The 24,462-nt window shown below is 47.0% G+C and overlaps 1 protein-coding gene across 3 annotated transcripts in view; it reads left to right on the forward strand.

Moving 5' to 3' along the window:
* Window positions 1-1,333: 1,333 nt before the first annotated feature.
* LOC122543886 (pyruvate carboxylase, mitochondrial-like) overlaps window positions 1,334-24,462 on the forward strand; it is a 567,831-nt gene continuing 544,702 nt past the window's right edge. For 2 of the 3 annotated variants that reach the window (XM_043682747.1, XM_043682746.1), the window contains exons 1-2: window positions 1,334-1,422; window positions 15,036-15,147. The gene's annotated coding sequence lies outside the window, so the exon portion shown is untranslated. Of the gene's footprint in view, window positions 1,423-15,035; window positions 15,148-24,154; window positions 24,174-24,462 lie in introns of those variants that run through there. The other variant, XM_043682749.1, reaches the window with a different exon arrangement.

The following is a 24,462-nucleotide window of genomic DNA, read 5'->3' on the forward strand; positions in this document are numbered from 1 at the left end:
GCCTCACAGTGCCAGGGACCCAGGATCAATTCCAACCTCACGTGACTGTCTGTGTGGAGTTTGTACATTCTGCCTGTGTCTGGATGCTATTTGCTCGCATAGTCCAGGGATATGCAGGTTAGGGTGGATTGGCTGTGCTAAATTGTCCCATAGTGCCCAGGGATGTGCAGGTTAGGGTGGATTGGCCGTGCTATATTGCCCCATAGTGCCCAGGGATGTGCAGGTTAGGGTGGATTGCCGTGCTATATTGCCCCATAGTGCCCAGGGATGTGCAGGTTAGGGTGGATTGGCCGTGCTAAATACATCCATTTAGTGCGGCATGTGGACTCAGTGGTTAGCACTGCTGCCTCACAGTGCCAGGGACCCAGGATCAATTCCAACCTCACGTGACTGTCTGTGTGGAGTTTGTACATTCTGCCTGTGTCTGGATGCTATTTGCTCGCATAGTCCAGGGATGTGCAGGTTAGGGTGGATTGGCCGTGCTAAATTGCCCCATAGTGCCCAGGGATGTGCAGGTTAGGGTGGATTGGCTGTGCTAAATTGTCCCATAGTGTCCAGGGATGTGCAGGTTAGGGTGGATTTGTCAGACGTAAATATAGGGTCGGGGAAAGTGTCTGGGTGGGATAGTACTTTGAGGGTTGGTGTGTACTTATTGGGCCAAATGTCCTGTTTCCACACTTTCAGGATTGTATGAATTAAAGCCCAGAGGGCTGTGCGTCTGGACTGATCTTTAGGCCAGATTGGGCAAAGGTGGCTGATTTCCTTCTAGAAAGGAAAATGGCGAATGAGGCGTGGTTTCCTGACTTATCAACAACGGTTCATGGTCATTGTTCGACTCTGAACTCTATGTTGTTATTGCTGTTCCATTGCAGCAGCAGACGATGCGGGATTCGAACTCACTTCCCCAGAACCTGAGCCTGATGTCTGGGCTCATTGTCCCCTGAGCACCACCAAAGGGGGCGCCAGTCAGCCTCATTCACGCTCTGACCGGGGAGGGGGGCGTCACCGTCGGCTTTCCTCCCGTGACGGGTTCAGCCTCTGGTCATACGGTCAACGTCACCACGCGGGGAGGGAGGGGCCGTTGGCTGTTGCCGTGGTGACGCCGCGAGCTCTTTGACACTCGAAAGCCTTTTGAATGGCTCAGGTCACGTGTGTTTACCTCTGACCCCGCCCCTTCCTGATGGACCGCCGTCCTGACCAGTCACCGGGTGAACGACGTCACTTTCCCCCGCCTCCCTCCCATCCCCCCGCCCACCGACAGACGGCCGGTTTCGCCAATGGGAGGCGACGGCGCGGGCTCTCGGCCAATGAGGGTGAGCGAGGGGGGCGGGGATAGCCTGCGCACGTGGTTCCTACCCTCGGTGGGTTCGGCTTGTCGGGGGCAGGTCGGAGTGCGCGGCGTCTCCGCTGTCGGCGGTTGAGGTAACGCGCAGGGCGTTCGGGCACCTCCGGTCGTGGGGCGAATTGCTGCCGGGCCGCCTGCGGCGGTGGGGTGGTTTAATGCAAGCCGAAGCCTGACTGTCCGGTTTTGGGGTGTGTGTGGTATACCGCGGGGGTGCGGCCCTCTCCCCGGCCCCGGGATCCTTGACCCCGCCCCCTTTCCCTGCTCGAGGAAAGTTCACCTGGAGTTTGCTGCAAGAGCTGCACCTCTGTCCTGGTCTTACTACATTCCTGATCACATCCCATCGCATTCCTGATCAACTCCCAGTCCATTCCTGATCAGGTCCTGTTGCGCTCCTGTTTTGCCCCTAATGCATTCCTGATCAGGTCCTGTTGCGCTCCTGTTTTGCCCCTAATGCATTCCTGATCAGGTTCTATTGCACTCCTGTTTGCCCCTAATGCATTCCTGATCAGGTCCTGTTGCACTCCTGTTTTGCCCCTAATGCATTCCTGATCAGGTCCTGTTGCGCTCCTGTTTTGCCCCCAGTCCATTCCTGATCAGGTCCTGTTGCACTCCTGTTTTGCCCCTAATGCATTCCTGATCAGGTCCTGTTGCACTCCTGTTTTGCCCCTAATGCATTCCTGATCAGGTTCTGTTGCACTCCTGTTTTGCTCCCAATGCATTCCTGATCAGGTTCTGTTGCACTCCTGTTTTGCCCACCAGCCCAATTGCATTCCTGGTCAGATTTGCTTTTTGATCAGATCCAATCTGATCCTTGTCCAGCCTGGATGTGGAGTTAACGTATACCTTTCCTAATGCTGATGTCAGGGTATATCTGTATTGAATCCTGCTGCAGTCTGATATTAACCCTGTACTGGTTCAATTTTGTCCTGATGCTGATCTACGTGGTCTTGACGTTAGTCCTATTTGAGACGTCGTGTTACCCTGGTTCAGCTAGGTTGTTGTGAGAGGCGGTTAACAAAGATTCCACATGACAGTACTACTTTTCCTGACTGCCTCAGTGCTTACAGGCTGCATTTGTGACATCGAGGATTGGAAGACCTGTAATTTCCTCCAGTTCAACTGAAATCAGTGCCTTCAGCCTCTGCCACAAACTCTCCTCCTCGCACCACTAATTCTAACCCCAGTCTGAGACTGAGGTTAGCTGCTTCGCAGTCTCACTCATTTTACCACTCCCCTACACCCCCAACTGCCCGAAACCCTTTATCACTGTCTAAAGCCCCCTCCTCTGCGATACCATTTACATCGGCGCTTCCTCATCTGCTGCTGAAGCCCTCACCCTCACCCTTGGAACGTGGGCAAAAATGGTGTTTCGCATTCCTGACCCGCACAGAGTCCCATTCAACGATTGACACTGTGCTGGACATCTATGTTGAGTCATGACTGACCAATCCTTGGAGATTTAAAATTAGAATCCCTCTGCCTCTCTGCAAAACTACTGCGGGTGTTGCAATGGTCCTGGAATACTCGGTGCTTCTAAGTCTTCTGTGCGGTTTTGACCTGCTTATTTATGGAAGTCTGGAACTCTGATTGGAGCGGGGAGTCACAACCTAAGTTTATTTCTCAGCCTGTGGAATTTTCCGTCACAGAAAATGGTTGAGGGCGAGACATTAAATGTTTTCAAGGAGGAGGTGGATGTAGTTCTTGGGGCTGAAGGGTATGAGGGAGAAAGTGTACTGAGATGGATGATCAGCCATGATTGTATTGAAGGGTGGAGCAGCCCTGAGGGGCCAAATGGCTTACGTACTCTCTGTATACACATCTGATGCAGTGGAGAGAAAGCTCACCCCACTGATGTCTGGCTTTCGTGGGGTTGATGAAAGTTTGCACAGATTGGTCTTGCATCCATTGGAGAGTTTAGAAGAATGACAAACTATCTTGTTGAAAGAGATGGAGTTGACTGGGTGGACATTGAGCGGTTCCCTCCCACCTCGCCCCCTCAAACGTCCACCCAGCCCTCCAGGAGAGACAAGAACTGGGGCACAGTTTAACCATGAGAAGGTCTCCTGTTTAAGAGAGAGAGAGATGAGCAGGAATGTTATCTCTTGGAAGGTCCATGGGATCCTCTTCCCCACAGAGTGATGGAGATGTGCCCATTGGATGTTTTTAAAGTGGCAGGCGATATGTGATAGACTCTTGCCCAAAAAGGGAGTCTATCAGGAGTGGGAGGGAATGCAGAGTCAAGGCTACAGTCAGATTAGCTCTGCCTGTATTGACGGTTGCTGGAGGCGCAAGGGGCTGAATGGCCTCGGAGTTTGTGCATTTTGACTTCTTTTCCCACTTTTAGCCACTTTGATCCCACTTAGAAGAATTCAGTTCCTAAACCATAAAGCCTATTTATTTCTCAGGGGTTACCCCACCTCGTGTTTCCACCCCAGTGCCTCATCACAGTACCATTGAGGGGGGGGGGGATGTCCATGTGAAACATGTTTATTGCCTGAGAAGCTGAGACAGAGGACCTGGATTCAGCGAGCAGAGCACAAATCTACCAAATATAGCCGTCTTTGAATCCTAGAAATACTTGCTGTCTGAGGAATAGTTTTGAAGCACTGCTCTGATTCTGCTGGCAGCCAGTTCGTCCCAGTCCTCTGCAAGGGGAAAGTGCTGGTGCAGTGATGAGGGTCGTCACCCAGAGAGTGGTGAATCTGTGGAACCCGTTGCTGCGGAAGGCTGTGGAGGCCACGTCATTGAGTATTTTAAGATAGTGATAGGTCCTTGTTTAGTAAGGGGATCAAGGGATATGGGGAGAAGGCAGGAGATTGGCTTGAGAAACATATCCACTCCGATCAATTGTGAATCAAACTCAATGGGCCGAACAGCCCAATTCTGCTCCCATATTTTATGGTCAGTGGTGGAAAAGTCACTGGACTAGTAATCCAAAGGTCTGGGCTGATGTTGTGGGGACACTTTTTAATGTCCCACCAATCAGTGAGTGGTAATTTGCAACTAAAAGCTAGCCTCGGGGTGACTGGTGTTCAGTTTTGGTCTCCTTGCTATAGGAAAGATGTTGTTAAAACCTGAAAGGGTTCAGAGATGATTTACAAAGATGTTATAGGAGTTGAGGTTTTGAGCTAAAGGGAGAGACTGAGTAGGCTGCAGCTGTTTTCCCTGGAGCGTTGGAGGCAGAGGGGTGACCTTCTAAAGGTTTGTGAAATCATGAGGGTCATAGATGTGGTGAATTGCCACGGTCTTTCCTGAAGGTAGGGAAGACCAAAACAAGAGGGCATAGGTTTAAGGTAATGAGGGGAAAGGTTTACAAGGGACTTAAGAGGCAGCGTTTTCACTCCGAGGATGGTGCGTGTATGGAATGAACTGTCAGAGGAAGTGGTGGAGACTGGTACATTTATAATATTTAAAAGGCATCTGGATGGGTACATTAATAGGAAAGGCTTACAGGAATATGGGCCAAATACTGGTAAATGGGACGAGATTAATTTAGGATATCTGGTCGGCATGGACGAGCTTCTGTGCTGTACAACTCTCTGACTCAAATTGTTGACTGTTGGGGGAGAAAAAACCCATTTCACAGCCCTTTGTGGAAGGAAATTTGGCAATCAGACACACAGCGGTCTGATTGACTCCTGAATGCTCTCAGAAATGGCCGATTAGCCAGTCAGTGGTGCTACAAGCTGTAAACGAAAGGAACAAAACTGGAAACGACAATGGCAAACACAGCCCTGTGGCCCCTGCAAAGTCCTCCTATGTAACTTCTGTCAAAATTGGGCTGATTCTCCCACAGACAGATTAGGCAACAGCCTGACATAAGAAATTGTTGGATAAGCTCAATATCTGCCTAACCCTAACCCTCACCCTATCCCTAACCCTGACCCTAACCCTAACCCTGACCCTAACCTTGACCCTGACCCTGACCGCAGCATCTGTGGAGAAAAATCAGAGATAACATTTTGGGTCCGGTGACCTTTCCTCTGAACCGTATCAGAAACGTTAACTCTGATTTTGCTTCACAGATGCTGCCAGATCTGCTGAGCGTTTCCAGCAACTTCTGTTTTTGTTCCTGATTTACAGCATTTCTTTTGGTTTTTAGTCTGACATAAGACCTCTCATTCAACAGCACCATGATGTGGACCAGGTAGAAGGACAGGGGCACCAGATAGATGGGAATGGCAGTGCCTGCAGGTTCCCCTTTGAGGCATGCACAACTCTGGCTTGGAAATATATTGGCTGTTCCTTTACTGTGGTTGGGTGAATCTCCCAGAACTCTCTCCCTGAACTGCACTGTGAGTGTACCTGCACCACACGGAAGGCAGCGGTTCAAGGTTGGTGGCAAGCCGTCATCATCTTGAGGGGCAATTATGGATGGGTAATAAAGGCTGACCCAGCCAGCTACCCTTGATCGAACTAAAATAAAAATATCTTTTCAAAGGCCCTATTGCTATCTGACCATGCCATCCCCACAGGTAGTGTGTTCCTGATATAAAAACCTTTTCTCATTGATGGACAAAGGGGATCAATCTTACCTAGGATGGCAGGCATAGGAGAGTCAGAGGAGGCAATGATCTGGTGGAATTATCACTGGACTGTTTATCTGGAGACCCAGATAATGTTCTGGGGAACAATCAGAATCGAGAGGGCAAAGATACTCCGCAAACTATTAGAATTGAGGGCTGACAAGTCCCCCAGGGCATTAAAGGAAGTGGCAGCAGAGATAGTGGATCCATTGGTTACAGTATTCCACAATTCCCTGGATGCAGGAAAGATTCCAGTGGATTGGAAAACTGCTAATGTATTCAAAAAGGGAGGGAGGGAGGGAGGAAAAATGTGAGAAATTACAGGCCAGTTAGTTTAACATCTGATGTTGGGAAAGTGTTCGAATGAGTTGTCAATGAAGCAATATCAGGACATTTGGAAAGTCAAAACGCTGTCCATCAGAGTCAGAATGGTTTTTTGAAGGGCAAAACATGTTTGACTTGTTTGCTAGAGTTCTTCGAAGATGTAAAAAGCAAAGTGTAAAATGGGGGTCCTGTAGATGTAATATATCTCGGCTTCTGGAAGGGATTTGATAAGGTGCCACACAAAAGGTTAATTCACAAGGTTGGATCATACGGGAGTGGGATACTTTATTAGCTTGGATAGATGACTGGCTGCTGGACAGAAGATAAGTGAGTTTATGGTCAGGATAAATGTTTTTTTTTCTGGATAGCAAGAGGTAACTAGTGGGGTGCCCTGGGGTTCGGTCCTTGGATCCCAGCTATTTACAATCTAATTAACGAGTTGGATATAGAGACAGAAGGCCAAATTTGCAGATGACACAGAAATATATGGGATGGTAAATTGCAGTGAGGAAATAAGAACCTTACAAAGAGTGTGCCAAAGTGTGGCAGATGGAGTTTAATGTGGATAAGTGTGAAGTCATACACTTAGGTCCCCTTCCTATTTTTTCAACCAATTATCTAAATGGAGAGAGACTTTCGGATGCTCTGGTGCAGAGGGATCTGGGTGTCCTTGTTCATGAGTCACAGAAAACTAGCATGCAGGTACGGCAGATAATAAAGATAGTGAATGGAACGTTGGCTTTTATAGCTAAAGGAAGAGAATATAAAGATAAGGACGTAATGTTGCAACTATACAAGGCACTGGTGAGACCGCACCTGGAGTACTGTGAGCCGTTTTGGTCCCCTTATTTGATGAAAGATGTGGTGCCACCGAATTTTGAGAAGGTTTGTAGCTCCGGTTGGGGTTCTGGATGTACGTTAGCTCGCTGAGCTGGAAGGTTCGTTTTCAGGCATTCACTACCCCAAAGTGTAGTGGATGCTGGGACAGTGAGTAAATGTAAGGAGGAGTTAAACAGCTTTATAATTGGATAATGGGTTGAAGGCTTATGGGGGTGAGGAGCATGTCAGCCATGATCAAATGGCGGAGCAGACTCGATGGGCTGAATAGCCTAATTCTGCTCCTATACCTTATGAACTGAGTTCCGATCTCACCCCGGCAGATGGTGGAATTTGAATTCAATAAAAAATAATCTGGAATTATGAGTTTAATGATAACCATGAAACCATTGTCAATTGTTGGAAGAACCCACCTGGTTCACCAATGTTCTTATAGGGAAGGAATCTGCCACCCTAACCTGGTCTGGCCTACATGTGACTCCAGACCCACAACGACGTGGTGACTCTTAACTGCCCTCTGGACAGCTAGGGATGGGCATTAAATGCTTGCATAGTCAGTGACGTCCTCGTCCCATGAAAGATTTTCAAAAATCAAGAGTTATGGGTGGGAAAGTGGGCGCGAGGAATGTCAGATCAACCATAAGCCTATTGAATGGTGGAGCAGGCAGGAGGGGCCAAATGGCCTACTCCCGTTCCTTCTATTTATGGGCTTCCAGCTCTGTATCCAGACTTGGCGGCTTCTTGAGACCACCATTTTATCATCCCATCAGCTAGATTGCGTGCCTGGAACGTGGCTTGAGCTTTCTACCATCTCCGAGGTGAAAGTGGCTTCACTGGTGCCGAACTCTTTTGGGTTTTCTCATAGCAGGGATTTCATGTGGTATCACAAGTAAACGGACCCCTGATCTCCTATTCCTATTGATCACCAGGGCAGATCTGAGCAGCGTTCCCTGCTGCACCAGTGGGTTTTTTTTAAAAGAAAAGCTACAGTTCTCAGTTGTCTGTGAAGGTTTCAGAGCGATTTAAAAAGTACAAAAGCAGCAAGAAGTGAGGGAAAAGAAGTTTTGCTTAATCTGATTGCAGTGAATTAATTCTGAGCATCAAGAGGGGCACCTTAAGTTCAATTTCTTGTTTGGATTTAACCTCCAGCTTTCAGATGAAGTTTCACTGCCTTCAGATTGCCGAGGTCTGTGAGATTATGAGCCTGTGTATCTACCCAGTCGTGTGAGCAAGCAATAGTGTTGCAAGCTTGCTTACATTTTGTGTACATTTAGGTTTTCTGATAAGATCCCTCTACCCCAGCATTTTCTACTCAAATGTTAATTAAAGGTAGGGCCTTGGATAGTATTGAAGAACAGAGGGACGTAGGGGTGCAGGTATATAATTCCTTGAAGTTTGCGTCACGTTTAGATAGGGTGGTTAAAATAGCGTTTGGCACGCTCGTCTTCATTGCTCAGTCCTTTTGAGTTCTAAAGAAAGGCTGGATTGTTTTTCACTGGAGCATAGGAGATGGAGAGGTGACCGTATAGAAGTTTGTGAAATAATGAAGGATAAGACAGTGTTATTGGTAAGTGTCTTTTCCCCAGGATAGGGGATTTCAAGACTGGGGGCATATTTTTAGGGTGAGAGGAGAGAAATGTTAAAAAGGCACGAGAGGCAAATATTTTACAGAGTAGCTTGTGTGTGGACTGAACTCCCTGAGGATGTGGATATCAATGTTTGGAAGTTCTTGCCTAATACCGTCAAAATTGGCCGTCCTCCAATTGACTTATGGATCTGGTCTATCCTTTTTCATCGCTATTTTGAAACTAATAGCTTTATGGTCCCTGGCCCCAGAGTGCTCTCCCACTGACACCTCAGTCACCTCCCCTGCCTTCTATCCCAACTGTAGGTCAAGTTTTGTTCCTTCTGTAAAGGAAATATACAAGACCATTACAGGCAAGTCAGAAAAGGCTCACTCAACTGATAGCTGGGGTGCCGGGGTGAAGAATGGTTGAGATCGATATCCTTTGGAGTATCAAAGAATGAGAGGGCCCCTTACTGAAAAACGCAAGACCCTGAGCAAGACCCTGAGCGAGGTAGAAGTTGGAAGGATGTTTCCCCTTGTGGTGTGAACCAGAACTTGGTTGGGGGGGGAAGGGGTACAGTTTAAACCGAAGAATATATCACACACCCTGCTTAAGATGCTGATGAGAATTTCTGAGAGAACTTTCCTCCCCAGGGACTGGGGTAAGGGGTGGTGCAAGGTTGTAAGGTAGATGGATCCTGGACTAACCAAGGGGTAAAATGGGAGTTGGTGAGAAAGTGGAGTTGAGGCCGTTGTCGGATCAGCCATAATCTGATCCATGGTGAAGTAGGCTGGAGGGGATGAACGGCCAACTGTCTGCTTTAATCAGTGTGTTCCAAGGTCCCTGAAACTTGGTGACCCGGTCTGAAGATCTTATTATGAGTTTCTGGGAAATAACAGCGCACTATGTTTGGAAAAGCTGTGCATATTGCTTTGGGCTTGATACCCAAGTAAGGCAAGTACATTTTGAAGTCCACCAATATGGAAAACAGTGGTCGGTGGAGACTGACATAAAACATGGTTCCAGACAACAGTTATGAAATCTTGCTGTGCCATTCCCTTGTATAAGGTAGCACATATTCGCACAGCAGTGATTGGAATCCTGCTGTGCTCTCGTTCTCGGGCTGCTCATCCTCTCGGATTCGTCAGGTGTATTTTGGAGCTCAGCAATGAGCTGCTCGTGGCTTGGGATGGGGGAGAACTTTATGCGGATGGTTTGTGTCGTCATGGCCGTACAATCCTGGGCTGTAGATAAACACGCTGCTAATGGCAGACACTGTCCAATCTTCAATCCCCAGGGAGCAGCTGAGAGAATAGTACTCCAGTGTAATTTAAGCAGTTAAAATCTGTGCAGTGTGAATTGATAAGCAAAGCATACTGTACTTTGCAGTAGTGTCCAGTTTCAATAATTGGGGCGAGAGAGATAGTGTCATTTTTGCTATTCTTACTTCACTTGTTACTTTGGGTCTTCATTTGCTTGGATTGGTCAGGAGTTCTTCTCAGCGCAGCGACTGCTACAAGGGATAAAGGATTCCCTGGTCACTGTTAGAAAAAGAACAGGGGTGCTTTCCCAGTGTCCTCGGCCAATAGTCTTCAAACGACAATGCTAACTCAGATGATCTAGTCTACAAGTAATCATTTGGTAGTATGTGACTTAGAAAAGAGATGCAAAGTCAAAGCTTTTTATCTTGCGCTCTTGCATCCCAAGCATCAGGTTTGGGATGGAAGAAACCAAATTTGGAAAGGGAGCAACAATTTCCACAGCAGGAGAGGAAGGTGCTGCTTGGTTTGGTATGGAGATGACGCAGGAACTGTTAACTGTCAATCTACTTACCTGAGCAAAGACAGAGCAAGCTGGTAGTCTCTGATTGGTCAGGATGTTGCCATGGAGAAATGCAGCCGGAATTGCTGTTCCCTTAAGCCCTACCTGGCTGAGAAGTGTGGCATGTACAAGATCCTTTTGCCCAAGCAGAGCAAGGTCCTGTGTCTGAATGTGCACATGAATTACACTGTGAACCTGACTGATAATCGTAAATGATCTGGATGTCTCCTTGTTGCTGTTTGTGGGAGCTTACTGTGTTTCTGGGCTTCCTACATTACATTGGTTATGGCAGGCATCAGCTGGAAAAGACTCTGGCACTTCCCAAGGCAGTGAAAGGTGCTCTGGAAATGTTAGATCTTCCTTTGGGTGGCACACTGGTCAGCACTGTTACCTCAGTGCCAGGAGCCCTGTGTTTGATTCCAGCCTTTGGGGACTATGCGTGGAGTTTGCACATTTTCCCTGTCTGTGTGGGTTTCTTCCAGGTGCTCCAGTTTCTTCCTGTAGTCCAGAGATGTGCAGGTTGGGTGGACTGGCCAAGATGAATTGCTCATAGTGCCCAGGGATAGAGTTAGAGTCATAGAGACGTACAGCATGGAAACAGACCCTTCAGTCCAACTCGTCCATGCCAACCAGATATCCTAACCCCATCTAGTCCCATTTGTTAGCAACCGGCCCATATGCCTCCAAACCCTTCCTATTCATATACCCATCCAGATGCCTCTTAAATGTTGCAATTGTACCAGCCTCCACCACATCCTCTGGCAGCTCATTCCATACATGTACCACGCTCTGCGTGACAAAGTTGCCACTTAGGTCTCTTTTAAATCTTTCCCCTCTCACCCTAAACCTATGCCCTCTGGTTTTGGACTCCCCCATCCCAGGGAAAAGACTTGTCTGTTTATCCTATCCATGCCCCTTATGATTTTATATGTGCAGGTTAGGTAGATTAGTCATAGTAAATGTGGGTTTACAGGGCGAGGGTTGGGGGTTGTGTGTGGGATGCTGTTTGGAAGGTTGGTACAAATTTGAAGGGCAAATGGCGTCTTTTTGCACTGTAGGGATTCTGTGATTCTTTTACATATTGTTTTAAGCTGCCTAATATCGTGTGAGCGAGGATGGTGCATTTTGCGTTTGCTACCAACTTGTCCACCCCAGAGTGTAACTGCTGCTGGTCAGTTCACTTCAAGTTCAGTTTTGTTGAGGAAAGTGTGTCATTGTTCAGCTTGTAATCCCATAGCCCCGTGATGAAACTTGGCATTCAGTATAAAGCAGTCTCTTTGTAACATGACTTGGAGCAATGTGATCCTGCCTTTATGCTCAAAACTCCTTTTTCCAAAAAAAAATCATTTGTACTGCTTCATGGAGAGAGTCACTTGATTGAATGAGAGCTGTTTGTGTAGGGAAAATGAGAGGTGTGGAGATGGTGGTGTGTGGAGAATTCTTGTGGTAGTTAGCCGTGGCAAAATTCCAAATGCGTTCATGGAATTTTCCTCGGGTGTTTTTAATAAAATTGCAATGCTTGAGACTTTTACTGAAATCTTGGCACTGACAGAAGTGTGTGACTACACAAGATGGGTGTATTGCGTAGTTGGCCAAAATGCTTTTTCTGTAATGTATGCATTAAATGGAGGTGCTTTCTCGACTTTGAATGACCAGTTCTTCAAAATAAGAATCCAAAAACCAGCCTTTACTTGAATAGATTTATTTACAGTGTGAAACATTTTAGGTATGTAACTCCTAACTCCGCCTTACTCTTCTGTTTGTGTTTCCACATGTGCTCAAGTCACCTTCCAACCCCATGTCCTCTACCTTAATGTACTTAACATTCAGTTGGTATCAATATCAGCTGAAGTATGATCCAGTGTTACACAATTGCCCTTCCTTGGGAAACCAAAGATGACCCCTGCCACCTTGAAGCCGTCACCCCTTTGTTAAGATGCAGAGGTCGAACCCCTCTGCTAATTACAACTAAGACACCCAGAAAAGTTTACACATTTGTGAAAGAAAACCCCTGAATTCCACTGCTTCACGAAAAAAACGAACAATTTATTTTCTTAATTCTAGCGGTGAGCACTAAACAAAAGCTATTAACAAACCCGAGCCCCTTTTTCTCTTAACTAACTCTGACCCCAAGTCTATAAAAATGCTGCTCCGGTAACACAATCATTAAACATTAAATCAGCTTAAAGTCAATACAGTTTCTTGTGCTGTCTTCCTTCCGTCTTTCCAATTCTGCTGTCTTCCCCCGGGTCGTCATCTTAGTTTTTACTGCGAGTGTCTTTGTATACAGTACCTTTAATAGATGCTGCCGTCTGAGAGGTTTCTTTTGAGCACAAGATGTTTATTTCTTCAAATGGCTCTCGTGTTTGATGGGCTCTGACTAATTTTCAAACTGCCCTTCCTTTTCATGTCCCAAAGATTTGTACCTTTTCATTGGTCCGAGGTTGTCGGTACAAAAAAGTCCAAATTCAATTGGTTTTTGGTATCCTGGGCATAATTTAAATTAGTTGGTTAAATTCCAAGCCTTAACATCAGAACGCAACCCCAAGCTGATTGTTGCATATCTCTGCAGCTGTCAGCTAGTCACAGACACATGTGCTGGCCCGATCTCTCAGCTCAGGAAAGGCACCTCTCTCTGAAAGTGACCATAGACTGTTTCGACTTTGTAACACCCCCTTCGGCCCCACGTTTCTCCCTGCTTATTGATTTGTTTCGGCTCCGAACTCTACATCGACTTTCCCTGAGCTCACGTGCTTGAATCCTTTGCTATCAGATTTCTGCCCCTTGTCACATTACTGTAACAGCCCTCATTAAAGTCACAAACGGTGTCCTGGATGACTCTCCCTTATCTTGTTCTGCTTGACCAATCTGCAGCCTCTGCTCACCATCCCCCTCCAGCACCTCTTCCCCCATTGCATTGATTCAAAATTGATAAAACCTTAGCCACAAAATCATTAGTATTGGCTTCACTTCCTCTTTCCACGCTGATATCATTTTATCCAAGTGATTTATTACTTACTATTACTCTTTCAAACCAAGAAACCTCTGAGTTAAAAGCCCACATCTTAGCCTTATGCTTTCCAAATGCACCACTATCTTGCATCTTTTGTTTTTATACCCTATCAAAGTAATTGTGAAGGTAGTTATAAAGTAACATCTGTCTGCCATTTCAGCACAGAAATCCATACAGTGGGTCAGACGCAAACCTTGTCAACCAGTCCTGATTAACTCCAGATTTTTCCCACGTTCCATTCTGCAGCATAAATGCATGAGGTGGCATCCTTTTAAAATTCCTTCCTGGGATGCAGCTGTCAATGGCTAGACCAACCTAAATTGCTCATCCCTAACTGCCCTCGATTAATGAGTTTGATTGCGGATCACTACAGCAAAAGAGGTAGGCTGCCTAAGTATGGAATGGCCTGGTGGGAACTGACAGAGTCTTGGAGTCGCATAGTACAGAAAAAGCCCCACCCAACCTGTCCACACTTTCTTGCACTTGAATGTAATGACATTTTCAAGTGCTCACCTGAGTACTTTTTTACTGCTTGTGAGGTTTCCTATCTCTGCTACTCTCCTAGGCATTGCATTTCAGGTTCCTATCAACCTCTGGGTGAAAATTGTTTTCTAAATACCCTCTAAACCTCCTGCTCTTCACCGTAATGTTATGCCCCCTTGTTATTGACCCGTCAAATAAGGGGAGTAGCTGCTTCCTGTTCACCCTATCCATGCCCCTCATAATCTTGTACACATGAATCAGATCTCCCCCCCCCCCCGCCGCTCTTACAAGGAAACAACCTGTCATAGTTAAAGTGCTTTCAGCCAGGCACATCCTGGTGAATCTCCTCTATGCCCCCTCCATTGTAATCATATCCTTCCTACAGAGAGGTGACTAGGACAGTACTCTTGCTGTGGCCTAACTAGAGTTCTGCATAGCACCAACAAACGCTCCCCCACCCGCTCTTATAATCTGTTCTTGGTGCACCCCTTCGACACAAGCTATGCAGACTATTTGTTCCCACATCGGTGTCACAACTGTCTTCCTTCCCTGGGACAATCCCGTAGCAAGGCGAACTACCAAAGGAAATACTCGCGGCCCTTTCACTCAATCTTTGAAACCCACATCTGGGTGATGTGCGTTTTTTTTCCACCTCCCGTTATCAGGTCTGCCATCTCAGCGGATCATGTCCCCCCCAGGCCATTTAAAGGTTGATGGGACAGGGACCCTTGTCCCACCTCACCCAAAGCATTCTTGTTGTTCCTCTAATTTGGTGAAGCATCCCAAGGTGTTTGTTTTTGTTGGGATTGGGGGGGGAGGCGGGGGGAACATTAGGAGTAGTGACCAAAATCTCAGTCAATGACAGGAGCGTCCTTGAGGAGGAGGGAGAGGTGGAGGGGGGGGGGTGGGGGTGGTGAAGAGTGTTAGAAAGGGAATTCCAATTTTAGGCCCCAGAGGATCATACCATGATGCCCAATGGCTGTGCGAGCAGCACTGAGTGGGACAAAATCAAGGTCTGGAGTAGTACAGGGATCTCACCTGAGGCTCCACAGACTCTGGGCCTGCTCAGTTTTCTGAGAGCTAACCTGTTGTTTCTCTTGCTTTGTTCCTTTTCCCAGTTTGAAGAGGAGAGTGTTACTGGACATACCTGTTCCTCAGGAGGTGCTTCTCTGTGGCTGGTTGGAAACTTTTAAGGACGAACGTATTTGAAAACTCAGATCTGTGGAGAAGGTGAGCATGATTTCCATGAATGGTTTCTGAGTCACAGATGCAGGTTTAATCGATATGCGGGTTAAAATGGAGCAAGGGAAACATTGATCCATCTGCATATAATGGTTTTATAAGCACAGAACTGAAGCATTCGACCCATTTTGCTTCTGCTATTGCTTTGTAATGGCTGTCTAATTTAGCCCTGCACCCCAGCTTTCTCCCTAAAACATCCTTCAAGTACAGTTGCCCTCTTGAAAGTTCCTCTGGAGTTTGGTGTCCTGAGGGAAGAAAAATGGCTCTACTCATTTCACCCTTAGTTCTTTGGCCAGTTGCTCAAAATCCATAACTGACTACTTAATGACCTGTCTAGAGGCAACAGTTGCCTATCCCTGATTAATTAAAGCTCTTTATAATTTTGAACACCTCTTTGGTCTCCTGCCAGCCTCTAAGATAAGATTCTGATTGTCTGCTAACATCCCATAGTTCCTCATCCCTGGTAAATTTTATTTGCTGCCAGGCCAGCTCATTGATGTCATAGAGTCATGGAGATGTACAGCATGGAAATAGACCCGTTGGTCCAACTCGTCCATGCCTACCAGATATCCCAACCTAATCTAGTTCCATTTGCCGGTATTTGGCCCAGGTCCCTCCAAACCCTTCCTATTCATATACCCATCCAGATACCTTTTAAATGCTGTTATTGTACCAACTTCCACCACTTCCTCTGTCAGCTCATTCCATACACGTACCACCCCAGGGAAAAGACTTTGTCTATTTCTCCTATCCAGGCCCCACATGATTTTATAAACCTCTACAAGGCCACCCCTCAGTTTCCGACTCTCCAGGGAAAACAGCCCCAGCCTGTTCAGCCTCTCCCTATAGCTCAAACCCCCCAACCCTGGCAACATCCTCGTAAATCTTTTCTGAACCCTTTCAAGTTTCACAACATGCTTCTGATAGGAGAGAAACCAGAATTGCACACAATATTCCAGAAGTGGCCTCACCAATTTCCTTTACAGCTGCAACATGACCTCCCAACTCCTGTACGCAATACTCTGACCAATAAAGGAAAGCATACCAAACGCCTTCTTCACTATCCTATCTACCTGCAACTCCACTTTCAAGGAACTATGAACCTGCACTCCAAGGTCTCTTTGTCCTCTTCCCCAGGACCTTACCATTAAGTGTATAAGTCCTGTTCTGATTTACTTTTCCAAAATGCAACAGCTCACATTTATCTAAATTAAACTCCATCTGCCACTCCTCAGCCCATTGGCCCATCTGGTCCAGATCCTGTTGTAATCTGAGGTAACCTTCTTCGCCGTCCACTACACCTCCAATTTTGGTGTCACCTGCAAACTTACTAGCATTCTTCCTAAGTTCACATCCAAATCATTTATATAAATTACGAAAAGTAGACGACCCAGCACTGATCCTTGTGGCACTTCACTGGTCACAAGCCTTAGTTTGAAAAGCAACCCTCCACCACCACCCTCTGACATCTACCTTCGAGTCAGTTCTTTATCCAGATGGCTAGTTCCCCCTGTATTCCATGAGATCTAACCTTGCTAACCAGTCTCCCATGAGAAACCTTGTTGAATGTCTTACTGAAGTCCATCTAATTGAAGAAAACCTTCACAGACTCAGAGCTTTGCAACTTGATAGCAGTGAAGGCAGGACCATTGAATGTTCTGGGGGTAGGGGATAGATGAATTCTTCACTAACACTCTCATTGCTCATTAGCCTAGGCCCCTGGATTATTACCCTGTCATTGGTGAAAGGCAAGTGGAAAAGTAGATTTGACGCTCCTATCAGATTAGCCATGATCTTATTGCATGATGGAATGAGCAGCATGGTGGCTTTGGGTAAGCATTGCTGACTCACAGCACCAGGGACCTGGGGGACTGTCTATGTCCAGTTTGCATGTTTCTTCCCCCCCCCCCCCGTCTGCACGGATTTCTGCTGGGTGCTCTGGAGTCCTCCCACAGTCCAAAGGTGTGTAGGTTAGGGTGGATTGGCTGTGCTAAATTGTCCCATAGTGCCCAGGAATGTGCAGATTAGGGTGGATTGGCCATGCTAAATTGTCCCATAGTGCCCAGGGATGTGCAGGTTAGGGTGGATTGGCCGTGCTAAATTGTCCCATAGTGTCCAGGGATGTGCAGACGAGGTGGGTTAATGCAAAGTTACAAGGACAGGGTGCTATGCTCTTCGAAGGGTCAGTGCAGACTCGATGGGCCAAATGGCCTCATTCCCCGCTGCAGGGATTTTATGATGCTGTGTTTATGGGACCAATCCACCTATTTTTGCACCTCGTGTACGTTTGCATGTAGAAATATTTCAGGGGAAGGAACTTGCAGACCTTTACTGCTCTTTCTGTGAAGTAATGAATGTTCAAGTCACTAGTTTCCTTTAGTTTTATCTCTGCTCTGCACCTTTGATTGCTCAGTATTGGGTATCTAGGGGAAAAACAGCACATTTTATTGGGGTTTGTTAAGCTGTTTGTTTCTGTGACCACTTCATTAGAAATGATTCTGGCTTTGAAATCAGGGCCGCCCAATAGATTTTTAGGGCTAGATACACAACAACCTTTTACTCTCGATCTCTAATCTGTGTAGAAACACCTTTCGCGCAACGCAGATAAATGTACTTTAAATGTGTGTATTTGCTTATCGAAGATCTCCCACTGTTTTATAACCAAACACAGTTCTCGCAACATTTGCAGTCTGATTTTCACTTTACCATTTGACCAACAAATGTACCGAGCAAGCTCGCATACCCACTGTACAATAAACATATGGAGGTCCATGGATTAATTCGGGAATGCCAGAGCGGTTATGAATTTGACCAGGAGCCAGAAAGCAAAGGGGTAATCGTTCCTTTACAGGCTAGATTGGATGACAATCCCGGGGTGTTTCCCCACTGCTGTGCAGTTGGACTGCTGCCCTTTGTAACATACATTAATGACCTAGACTTGGCTACCATTCTCCCTTTAGGGGCCACGTTCTGAAATGGCGTTTGCGGCCACTGACTACTGCATTGGTTCTTGGCTTAGCTCGGCTAAGAACCTACAGCGGTTCACTGCTGTCTTCTGCAGTTGGTTGACCAGGAATCCCTCCGGCTCTTGACCGCGTGTGTTGGAAGGATTTCCAAGTTAACACTCAACTGGGGAAGGTGGTGGTGGTGGTAGTTTAGTGGTGATGCCACTGGACTAGAATCTTCTCAAAACTCCCTATGCCACTGGAGTAGAATCCAAAGTTAATGTTCTGGGGACCTGGGTCCAGATCCCAGCATGGCACAGGGTGAAACTTGAATTCAGTAAAAGTCTGAATTAAAGAGACTAGCCCAATGTTGATTATTGTACAATAAGTAAAATGTCTGGTAATGTCATTTCGGGAAGGAAATGTACCCTCCTTACCTGTTTGCGCTCCACATTGCTCCACAAAGTCTGAACTGACCTCGGGAATTAGCAATGGGTAATAAATGTTGACTGTGTCAGCAACCATCCGTGTGTCGTGAATGAATAACAAAGCAGAATCACCGCCGTTTAAAATGGCTGAGCTAACCACTTTCAAGTCCAGTTCATGGTGGGCAATATGCCTATATTTCACGAGTGAATAATTTTTAAAGATCCTGATGTTATTTTGCTGTCGGCCTTCAATTTATTGTAAACCATTCAAAGTATTTTTGGTTTGATGAATGAGGTGACCGCATAGAGGAGGCCTCAGGGACGTTGTGATGCCTCAGTGGTTAGCGGCCTCGCAGTGCCTGGGGCCCAGGGTCGATTCCAGCCTCTGGCGACTGTCTAGTGTCAAGTTTACATGTTCTCCCTGTGTCTGTGTGGGTTTCCTCACGGGTGCACTGGTTTCCTTCTACAATCAAAGATGTTGGTTGGATTGGCCATGCTAAATTGCCCTGTAGTGTCCGGTGATGTGCACACTAGATGGGTTAACTGTGGGAAATGGGGAGATGCGATGGGGGTGGGGGTGGTTTGGGTGTTGCTGCAGGGTCTGGGTGGAATGCTGTTTGTGCAACTTGATGGGCCAAACAGCCTGTTTCTGCAGAATAGGGATTCAATGATGGTAGGGCAAACCATGCTTTTGATTGGATTGATGAGCTGAGAAGGGTTAAGGGTCACAGGAGGAGCTTGTTGCATGTATTGCCCTCCAGGGTGAGACTGAAATCATTGGCAGCTTTAGTCAAGGGGAGAGTTAGATTAAAAATGTTTGACTTGGCAATGTATTAGCCGAGATGCAACAAGGAGCCAGTTGTGGTGGTACTTGAGAACTGAAACCGATGTTGTTTCAACGGAAATAAAACCTGCAGCCTGTGATGCTGAACTGGTCTGAGATTGGATACCTAACTGAGCTGTGTGTATATTGCTGGCAGAACGGCTAAAGAAGATCTCACAGAGCAAACGCCATGCTCATTGCAGCATTTTCTGGTCAAACAAGTCTTGCCGTCTCTCCCCGTAGCCAGATGGACAATGATGGCTTGATTCCAGAATTCTTGTTGCATTTGAAACTGAAATCGGAGTAACGTGTGATCAGACTCTGGTAATGCAAAAAATGTCATCATAAGGGCTGTCTGTATGTCACGTTGCCTTTACTTCCTACAGTACACAGTCGACTCAGTAGGTAGCACTGTTGTTCCGAATCACAACGTCTTGGGTTCAAATCTCACTCCACGGTTGGAGTGCTTACTAACCAAGGCTAGCACTCGGGCGTATGCCAAAGATCGCATGGCATTAATTTCAAGGTTGGCACGGGAGCTCTCCCTGGGATCCTATCCAATATCAATCCCTCAAATCAGCAACATAAAGTCCTGGAATACCCGGTCGTCTTACTCTCATTATTAACCACATTCGTGACTGTAAATGTAGGTGGAGAACGGATGTTTGATTGTGATTCTCAGAAGCAGGATTGAATATAACAGCAAAAAGGTTACGGTTCACCGACATGGGTCATTGGTGAGGGTGCATTTGGAGGAATATACACTGTATTGGTCATCTCGCATATGGAAGGATGTAAATGCTTGGAAGATGCTCAGAAGAAGTTTATTAGACAAGTACCTGAAAATAGGGGTGGTGGCTTATAAGGAGAGGTTAGACAGGCTACACTTGTATTAGGTGGAGCTCTGAAGACTAAGAGGCAACTTTATTGTAACATATCAGATCCTGAGGGGGTCTAGACAAGATGGAATCTCTTCTGGGAGATTCGAGAACTCTGGGTGTTCGTTTCAAGCTCAAGGGTCACCCATTTAAAACACAGATAAGACCTTGAGACACACGGGTGGAAGTGAGGCCATTCGGCCCATTGAGTCCACTCTGTCATTCGATCGTGGCTGATGGGCATTTCAACGCCACTTACCTGCACTCTCCCCGTAGCCTGTAATTCGTTGCGAGATCAAGAATTTATCAATCTCTGCCTTGAAGACATTTAACGTCCCGGCCTCCACTGCGCTCCGTGGGATAAGATGGCAACTTTTTCATGTAGAGCGTTGTCAGTCTTTGAAACTGTCTTGCTCAAAAGGTGTTGGAAGTAGAGTCTTTGAATGTTTTCTTGATGAGCAAGGGGATGAAAGATGATCAGGGATAGGTGCGAATGTGAAATAATCAGATCACCCATAGGCAGGCCTGAGAGGCTGAGTGAATTTCTTCTCCTTCCTCATCCATACTACATTGAAACAGGCCCTTTGGCCCAACTTGTCCTTGCCACCCAGTTTTCACAATGAATCGAGTCCCATTTGACTGTGTTTGGTCCATATCCCTCCATGTCTATCCCATCCTGTCCAAATGTTTCTTAAATGACAAAGTTATACTTGCTTCCACCACCACCTCTGGCAGCCCATCCCAGACCCTCACCACCCTCTGTTTGGAGAACATTGCCCCTCTCCCCTTGAACATATGCCCTCGAGCTTTAGACTCTCGCCATGTTGGCAAGCTGTTGGCTATCTACACTATCTGTGCCTCATATGATTTTATACACCTTTAAAAGGTCACCCCTCAGCCTCCTACACTCCAGGGGGAAAGAAGTTCCAGCTCATCCAGCCTCTCCTTATAACTCAAACCTAGTCCAGGTAACATCCTAGAAAGTTTTTTTCGTCATTCTTTCGAGTTTGCTACTATACTTTCTACAGTCGAGTAACCAGAATTGTAGACAGTACTCCAAATGGTGGTCATACTAACATCTTGTACAGCTGCAGCAAGACAGCCCAACTCCTAGACTCCGTGCTCTGACTGATGAAAGCAGGCATGCAGAAAGCTGCCTTCACCAGCTGGTCTCTCTGTCACTCTGCTTTCGAGAAGTAGCTTTGTATGTAAAGGAATTGGCGGTGTTTGTAGCAGTGTCTACACATCGCGCTTTACCCCATTAATACCATCAGGAGCATGGAAAGAAAGGCTTGTATTTAGACCGCCCTTAGAAGGGCTTCCGCAGTGAGTCACTTTGAGGTATGGTGACAGGTTACACAGGCACTCTATATTGGGATCGCGTTGGAAAGGGAGTCTGCTGAGTGAACTGAGCTAGTTGACTTGGTCCAAAGTGAAACCTGAGGTTTATGCCAATGGTACTTGTCCCTTACTCTGTTGTTCATTCACCCTGGTAGGTCACCACTGATACCTGGGGAAAGCACCATGCAGCTCCCCATTTGGGATAGTGCCTTTTATGACCTGCCTGACCCGCCAGAGCATTTTAAAGGAAGTGTGCCAACCAAATTGCACACAGCTAGCTTCCCGGTACATCGATATGGTGCTGGCCAGCTTCTCTGAACTCCTGTGCCCATCTGCCAGGGCCTGTGATCTTTCAGTTGAGTGGGAGAGTCCAGACAAGGCCTCAAAGTTTAGCGTTTCCTCCAAAACGCAGCACGTCTGATGCCTCAGCACTCCTTGAGCAGTCTTGGAAATGAATACTTGGCTCACGGACTCAAGTCGCCAGAGTGGGGCTGGAACCCGCAGCTTTCTGATCCACAGATGAGAGAGAGGGGGAGGGCGCCAACTATTCATGCCTGGCTGACTGTTGACAGAGTCGAGAGTGCGGTGCTGGAAAAGCACAGTGGGTCAGGCAGCATCCGAGGAGCAGGAGAATCGACGTTTTGGGCAATCGGCCTTTCATCTGGAGTCTACATTCCTAATGAAGGGCGTATGCCCAAAACATCCACTCTCCTGCTCCTCGTATGCTGCCTGACCTGCTGTGCTTTTCCAGCGCCACACCTTTTTGACTATAAATCCAAAAACTCAACTAATTTCTGGGGACCTGCATTCAAATCCTACCACAGCTCATTCCTCATGTGTCAGGCAAGAGTGTTGAGGTGTTGAAGACCTTGAAATGTTGAACCTGGTGGATGGGGTGCCAATCAAGTTGGACTACTTTGTGTTGTTGGAGCTGCCCTTATTCTGTCTCTCTCTTTCTCTGTCTGTCTCTCCTCTCGCACACGCGCGCACACACGTTCTTTGTGACCTTCTCTTCTGCAGCCCACATTTCTAGTCCTTATCTTCCATTGAAAGAATCGACACTTGACTCTGGAGCTTGGGGTCAGGGTTAGTGGGTGTATTCTGTCACCCTCCTGATTTGTGCCGTGTGGATGATGGATTGACTTTGGGGGAGGTGGGAGATGAGTTAGTCGCCACAGAATTCCTACTCTCTGACCTGCTGTTGGAACCGCTGTATCTCTGCGTTTGTCAACAGTAATCACTGAGGTAGAATGTGATGGCTGAAGATGTTTTATTCATGATTATGTGATGGCTGAAGAGGGAGAGACAGAGATCTGAAGATAGGCTGAAATAGTGAGCAAGGAGTGAAGGCATTCATCTCCAAATGTATGTGCTGCAAAAAGGCTCCCTCAGAATGGCTAATGCACTGGACACTTTTAAACTGGACTGTGTGACTACAGTGTGCTGGAGGGGATCAGCTCCCTGTTTCAAAGCGATATTCTCTGCTCTGTCTCTCTCTCTGTCTCTCTCTCTGTCTCTCTCTCTGTCTGTCTCTCTCTGTCTCTCTCTGTCTCTCTCTGTCTCTCCTCTCGCACACGCGCGCACACACGTTCTTTGTGACCTTCTCTTCTGCAGCCCACATTTCTGGTCCTTATCTCCCATTGAAAGAATCGACACTTGACTCTGGAGCTTGGGGTCAGGGGCTGACTGTCAGATAGTGGAGGATTTATCTAGCTGCACCTTCCTAACATGTGGCGGGGCTGAATTTGAGCTGAAATGCTGATTCACTTCATGCCGTGAGTTGTTCTTCAACAATTGTGCTGTACTCGAGCTGCTCAGCGACATTTAGGAGGAGTTTGTAAGACTCTTTATTTTTAATGCTTTCATGCAGTGCAGGCGTCACAAGCGACACCAGCCCTTTTTTTTAACCCATCCCTTCACTGAGCTGAGGTCATTTCAAAGTTTCCACCCCATTGCTGTCGGTCTGAAGTCACATGCAGGCCAGACCAGGTAAGGACGACAGATTTCCTTCCTTAAAGGGACGCTAATGGACCAGATGAGTTTTTCGGACAGTCAGCGATGGTTGTCAGAGCCCCCATCAGCAATTTGGACAAAGTGAGCGTTTGTACAGCAGCACTCAGGTTAAGCACCACGCAACAAACTCATGTCTTTTGAATTGAATCGAATGAGCTTCATTGTCACATATACTCAAATGAGTGCAGTGAAAAGTTTACAAGTCGCCACTGACGGCGCCATTTTAGGTACAAGGTACCCAGGTGCACATTCTTCAGTACAACTTCTTACGGGGGAAAGAAAAAGTCAAATAAAGAAATTAAAAGGTCCGGCGTGGAATAGGAATAAATGAGAAAAGTAGAGAAATAAAATGCTCAGAATAACAGTCTTTCCAATCCAGTCCATGCTGGCACCTTGCCTCCAGTCCGCACTGGGCATTGAATCGCTTCAAGACTGGAAGTCCACACTGAGGCCACACTGGGTTGAAAGAGTGCCTTGGGTGGCCGAGAGACCATCATTCCGGGCCAATAGGACGCCAGGCTGAGCCGAGGGTGTGTCTCGCTGAGCCGGGAGGACACCAGGCTGAGTCGAGGGGACACCTCGCCAGGTCAGTGCTGAGGCTGAGAATCCAAGTCTGTGCTAGGGTCGGGAGTCCGTGATTTTGTTGCAGACTGTCATTTCCACTTGAAGAGTCGGAAGCTCCTGGGGTCCAGCCCCGTTCCTGTAATCCAAGCCAGTAGGCCCAGCCCAGAAATGGAGGAGGGCTGAACTGTTAAAGGTGTGAATTTGACACACATCGTTCAACAGGGGACTTGGGACAGAAGGTCCCAAGGGTTCTATGAGGAAAAGAGTGGGGGGGGGGATGTTATCTGATGTGTCCTGACCCATGTTTTTGT

The sequence above is a fragment of the Chiloscyllium plagiosum genome, chromosome 45, assembly GCF_004010195.1.
Source record: "Chiloscyllium plagiosum isolate BGI_BamShark_2017 chromosome 45, ASM401019v2, whole genome shotgun sequence".
In the NCBI taxonomy this organism is placed as follows: domain Eukaryota; kingdom Metazoa; phylum Chordata; class Chondrichthyes; order Orectolobiformes; family Hemiscylliidae; genus Chiloscyllium; species Chiloscyllium plagiosum.